Source organism: Mus caroli, chromosome 2, assembly GCF_900094665.2.
Source record: "Mus caroli chromosome 2, CAROLI_EIJ_v1.1, whole genome shotgun sequence".
In the NCBI taxonomy this organism is placed as follows: Eukaryota; Metazoa; Chordata; class Mammalia; order Rodentia; family Muridae; genus Mus; species Mus caroli.
In genome coordinates, this window is record NC_034571.1 from 60,463,655 (window position 1) to 60,469,814 (window position 6,160).

Genomic DNA, 6,160 nt, shown 5'->3' on the forward strand with positions numbered 1-6,160 from the left:
TTTCAAATATATTGACATATTTTATTCCTTTTAAAGAAGTACATATCCTTAGCTCTCAAGTATTTTTCCTGATTTTAAAAACAAAACAATACAAAACTAAGTCATGACACCAAGGCATCTTTAAAGTTAACCTGAGACACTTCTTCCTAGATCAATTGCAACTTTGTTTCACTTATGTGAGAAAAATACTACAGAACATCCTATTTAATTTACAATCTAGAGTTGATTTTTACTTTTTGCTTTAAATCTTTTCACAAGTACAAATGATCATAATCAGATAATAATAATAATAATAATGAGTTGGGTACAATGTCACAAGCCTGTGATCCCAGTACAAGAAAGTCGAGGCAACAGGATCAAGAATTCAATATCTTCTTTGCCTATGTAGTGGGTTTAAACCTGGTATGGTCTAAAGTTCATGTCTCAGAAAGAAAGAGATGCAGTAACAATAAGAATAATAATCACCACATACTATCTACTTTGAAAAGATGAGAACATGAAAGTTCTGTTCTTTCAAAGCCAAGAGAATGGGAAGATGGCTCTGTGGAGAAAACATTTGGCTCACAAGTACAAGGACTGAGTAGTTGCAATCCCAGCCTCTACACCACTGTTAGGTGGGTTTAGCTCTTCTGTAAGGCAGTGCACCACTCCAGATAGCTAAATTACATTGAAAATGTTGGTAAATCTTACACCATCATGTAGTCATGGAAATACATTTTCATGTTCTGCTGCTTCTTTAGCAAATAGAACTCTTGTAACTTGCAAAGTAGAATTGTAGAAACCATTTATCATCTTCCTGATTGAGTGGGGAAAAAATCCAGCTCGTTTAAAGACTTCATTTATGAGACAGCACTCTTAATTATCTTACTTGTTTTCTATTTTCCTTGCAGAAAAATCCATATTTGAAGAATGTAATTTTAGAAACTCTTAAAAAGAAATGTGTTTGACTTCATTTTTTCTTTAATATATGTATATAGGCCTGAAGGGTTACAATTATTACAAATTTATGATCAATCTGAATTTGTAGCAATTATTTATTTACTGAAAAAGCAATAGCCCTTGCCCACAGCTGTCTGGAAGAAATTCCTCTGTTGGGGTTACAGCTGAGTGATGTGGAGGTAAAAATGACCGTGGGTCATTATTCTCTGCTCTGGGATGACTACAGGAGAGCGGGATGTATAGCCCTCTAGAACCATGGTAAAGATTTACACAAATTGTTCCTTTCTTTCTGATTGCTGCTACTTTTGTCGGTGTTACATGCTGTCATTAAATTCTCCACCCTCGCCATTACAGCTTCCATTACCACGCACATGGTGCTGCGGCTTTATCCATGGGTGGCAGATGTTATCGCCGTATGTCATGCGATCAATTTTCCATTCAAGGGTAATGCAATGTTTGGGGGAAAGCCAACTCACACTTTAGTAAAGGCTGTCTCTGTAGTCTTCACCAGCCGTAAATGCAAGCATCCTTTCAACTTCTTGGCAGAGCTATTTAACCAAAAAATCAGCAGGGACCTTAGAGGTGCTTTGCATGTTTCTATGTGAGCTGGGCACTCTTTCTCACTGTCACCTGCCAAATTGCTTCCTATTAAGAAGGTTGGCATTATTCTCTCTCTCTCTCTCCTCTCTCTCTCTCTCTCTCTCTCTCTCTCTCTCTCTCTAAACTTTTATTCATCTCGGACGATTCTGGGCTGAAAATCATGAAAAATGAGATACAGTGGAAAGCATCCTTCTCAGATCTGGTCCTCAAGGCTCTTCGCTACTGGCTCTTTCTATGATCTGCATCTCAAGCCGTTGTTTCCAGAGGTAGCACTCAGACCTCACAAATTTTTTTCTGAATGATTACAGAGAACAGCAGGGGCTATTTAACATTTATCTGCATGGTTTCAATTCCCTCCCACCCCCCTCCTCTTTTCTCATTTCTGCAAGACTGGCCCCATGCCAACCTTACGACAGATTTGTAACTTTCCATATTAATAAACATATATTATTTTTTACTCAACGTGTTATATCTTGCATATTTAAACATTAAATGCAATTCTTCCAAGATTTATGAAAGTTGATGATAAACCTTAAATCACTTTGAAACTAGTCCAGTCTAAACTACAATGCTCCCTGCTTTCTGGGCCCAAGTTGCTGAAATGCAATGTGGAATGTTTGGGAGGGAGAAAGGAGAGGTGACTGCTTGCTCTTATTGTTCCTACAATTATCTTTCCATCAGGGATGCTAATTGCCTAAAATTTGACAATTGACTTTGCCTACACTATGTGTCTGTGAACTAACATTACATTTTTTCCCATTTTTATTCAAGAAATCCAAATTTTATGATCAAATATATTTTAAACTCTCCTTTTGTGTGTGTGTGTGTGTTTCCCAGACAGGGTTTCTCTGTGTAGCCCTGGCTGTTCTGGAACTCACTCTGTAGACCAGGCTGGCCAGGAGTCAGAAATCTGCCTCCCAAGTGCTGGGATTAAAGGCGTGTGCCACCACTGCCCGGCTATTTTAAACTCTCTAATTCCAGTGATCAGCTAACTTGACTTTATTCAGATATATTATAGTTATTGATTCATGACATTCAATAACCAATGATTAATGTGGTATTTCAATAGAGAAATCTGAATGAACTTTATTTATTTATTTTATTTATGGTGTGTGTGTGTGTGTGTGTGTGTGTGTGTACATTTGCCATAGTATGTGTGAATGTGTGACAGTTAGAGGACAACTTGAAGGAATCAATAATATTCTTCCACCAGTTGAGTACAGTCCTGAAGTTTTATGTAAAATAAATATAAACTTCTTTGTAATATTCTCATTTAAAATCATTCCAAAAGAGGTAGGAGTAGGAAGATTTCTTTAGCAACTCACAATAATGTATTTAGGAAGCCGTCTAAAGTGGTCCCACCTTTTGTGATGCCTAAGATTAATGCCTGAACATCATAACATTTTAAAGTTTAATTTAGTTTCTCATACGATGGAGCCAAATTCAGTCTTCTTGCCTCAACCTCTCAAATGCTGGAACTACAGACAGTCATGACTAAAATCTGAAAATTGTTTTTTGTATTTTGTCTTTTTTTTTTTGTAAAATTAACCCCAGATTGACATAAGGCAGAAAGGATTTATTTCGGCTCACAATAGCCTCCTATACAGTCTATCACCACAGGAAAGTCAACATGAGCCTGTGTTGATCCCAAAGATGGAGGAGAAAGACCACCAACCCAATTCATCATGGGCAAAGCAGGCAATTCATGGAGACAAGTGTTTTTTATTTGTGTACAGAGGCTGCTTCCTCCTAAGGTGGGATTTGAGAAGTCAGCCTGGATGTGAGGAAGACATGACTTTTATAGCTAGGGGTAGAGGGTTTCCAAGCCAGGTTAGGCAAAATAGGCTGGGTTATAGGAGCAGAACAAACAAGTTAGTCCTAATGGCCTCTTGAAACAAAGACATGTTTGCAAGGTAGGTCTGACAAGTCGATCATAGTCATAGCAAGGAAGTCATAGGTGGTCATATAACATTTTAAAACAAAGGAAGGGCTACAAAATAACTCAATGAAACAAAGACAGGATTGCCATTCTTAGAACAGCCAGTATAAAACCATTTATATTTAAGGCTAGAGGTAGAGTATAGCCCAATTCTGGAGAAACAGAAGTTTAATATATGATAAGACTTTTTTTTAAATCTTTTTATTGGTTCTTGGTGAATTTCACATTATGCACCCCAATCCTGCTCATTTCCCCTCCCCTGTATAGAGCCTCCACCCTTGGAGTCTCCCCTCAAACAGAGAATAAAAATAATCTCATTGTGGATGCTGTAGTGTGTCACAGTGTCTCACACTTTTGTCCACACGTCTTTACTTGCAGATGTTCATTGCAAACAATCATTGGTCTGGTACGAGGCCTCTGGCTTCTGCTACTTTATCAATACTGGATCCTCACTGGGACTCCTCTTGGATATCTTGGTTTTGCCCTGTATCATGGAGATCCCATAGTTTTAGATCTATAGTATTGCCCCTTCATGCACTTCATGTATTTCAGCAGTTCATTTGTGGGGGAGTTGTTGGTGGGGGAGCAACTCAAAGCCCTGGATCTGGGCCTGAAAGGTGTATGAGCTCGTCAGCTGACTCTCTAACTCTCAGGCCCTCAGGGTCTGCTTAGGAGCAACCCCAAGGTCAGTTTACCCTGATACCCAGTTGAGGTGCAGGAACTGCTCTCCTGAGTGTTGCAGCCAGGGAGGGACAGGGCCAGTTTTACCACTCTCATGACTCCAGGGAAAGCTCTCCTGACTGTCATAGATGAAAAGAGAATGAGGAGGAGGGCGTCGTGGTTGACCCTGCCACTACCCAGCAGTCAAGGGTCAGGATTGGTTCTCTCATACTCACACTCTCAAGGCTGGTTCGCCCACAACCCCAACATCCATGACCAGCTGTACTGTACTGCCCAGGTGAGGTGTAGAGTCTGCTCTCCTAAGTGCTGCAGCTGGTGAGGGGCAAGGCCAGCGCTCCCACTCTGTTGACCTCAGGGCAAGGGTCAAGAGGTGGGGGGGCATCTCTCCCTTCTCATGTCACTGCACTGCAGATAGGTATAGAGGCCAGCTCTGCCATATTCACACCCTAGTGGCTGGCTCACACAAGCCCTTGCCATTAGGCTTAGGCCTATGTGCTGCCCAAGTGAGGCGTAGGGCCTGCTCTCCCAAGTTCTGCAACAGGAGAGGAGCAGGGCTAGCTCTTCTGCTCTGATGGCCAGAGGGCTAGACCTCCTGCTTTCCACAGGAAGGGAGGAGGAGGGTATCTCTCCTTTGTCCACACCACCGCACAGGAGACAAGTGGTAGGACCAAGTCACCCATGCTTGTATCCTCGGGAGCCAGTTCATCCACAGCTTCCACAACTGTAGCTGGCTAGGAGTGGGCTCGGGTCTCTTACTCTCATGCCCCCCAGGTCCACCTCTTCCACACTGCCCAGGTAAGTGGAGGAGCCAATTTTGCACAGCTCTCAGACATTAACATGTTCCCAGGCAGCAGCTCAGACTAGGGATATCCACGTGGCCTTTGGTGGTAACAGACACCTGCTGATTTAGGGCCATGGACCCAGATGTGGTTCCTGGTGGCAGCATGTCCCAGGTGGCATCACTGGCCACTCAAATCAGGCTGTTCCTCACAACCCTCGATTCTTCTGTTTTTCTTCATTGTGCCCACTTCCTTCTGTTTCTCCTTGTCTTCCATTTCTCCACCACTTTCTTGTTCCTTATAGAGTCAACTGGGGTTTCTGAGTGTCTGGGGTTACCAAGAGTGCTATACCCTGCTCACACATTAAGGCACCAGGCTGAGGTCATCCCAGGCATGCTCTTTCCTTAACTACCCTAGACTTGCACCACACTTGATTGATGGTCATGTCAGGCTAGTTCCCTGTCCAGGCCCAATGGTGCCTGTGATGGTTTGTATATCCTTGGACCAGGGAGTGGCACCATCTGAAGGTGTGGCCTTGTTGGAATAGGTGTGGCCTGGTTGGAATGGGTGTGTCACTGTGGGTGTGGGTATAAGATCCTCACCCTAGTTGCCTGGAAGTCAGTCTTCCACNAGCNGCCTTTGNATGAAGACNTAGAACTCTCAGCTCNNCCTGNNCCNTGCCTGCCTGGATACTGCCATTCTCCCACCTTGAAGATAATGGACTGAACCTCTGAACCTGTAAGCCAGCCCCAATTAAATGTTGTTTTTTATAAGACTTGCCTTGGTCATGGTGTCTGTTCACAGCAGTAAAACCCTAACTAAGACAGTGCCGGTCTGATGATCATCTCAGGCTCCCTCTTTTCAGGAAATGTTAGGCTGTTAATCATTCAGACATTCATAGGTTAGAATATTGAGCATTGAGCATCTCATAGACATAGTCTCTTTCCTCTCTGCCATCTACTGATGTACATGTGATACAGCATATACCTACAGTGCTTCTCTGGGCAAGTGTAAGATGTTATTAAGCCTATTACAAAGGCAAGCTGGTTCTTCACTTTAAGCAGCAGCCCACACTGTGTCCATAACCAAGAAGAAGAGAATGATGAATGCTCAGCTCTGCTCAGCTCACTTTCTCCATTTTATACATTCCAGCATCTCAGCCAAGGGACTGAGACCACCCACAGTGGACAGGCCTTCCCACCCCAATAAATTTAATCAAGAC

General features: G+C 42.6%; 1 pseudogene; it reads right to left on the minus strand.

Annotated features, from left to right (window-relative positions):
- Positions 1 to 5,805: 5,805 nt before the first annotated feature.
- Positions 5,806 to 5,947, minus strand: LOC115030525 (annotated as a pseudogene).
- Positions 5,948 to 6,160: the final 213 nt, after the last annotated feature.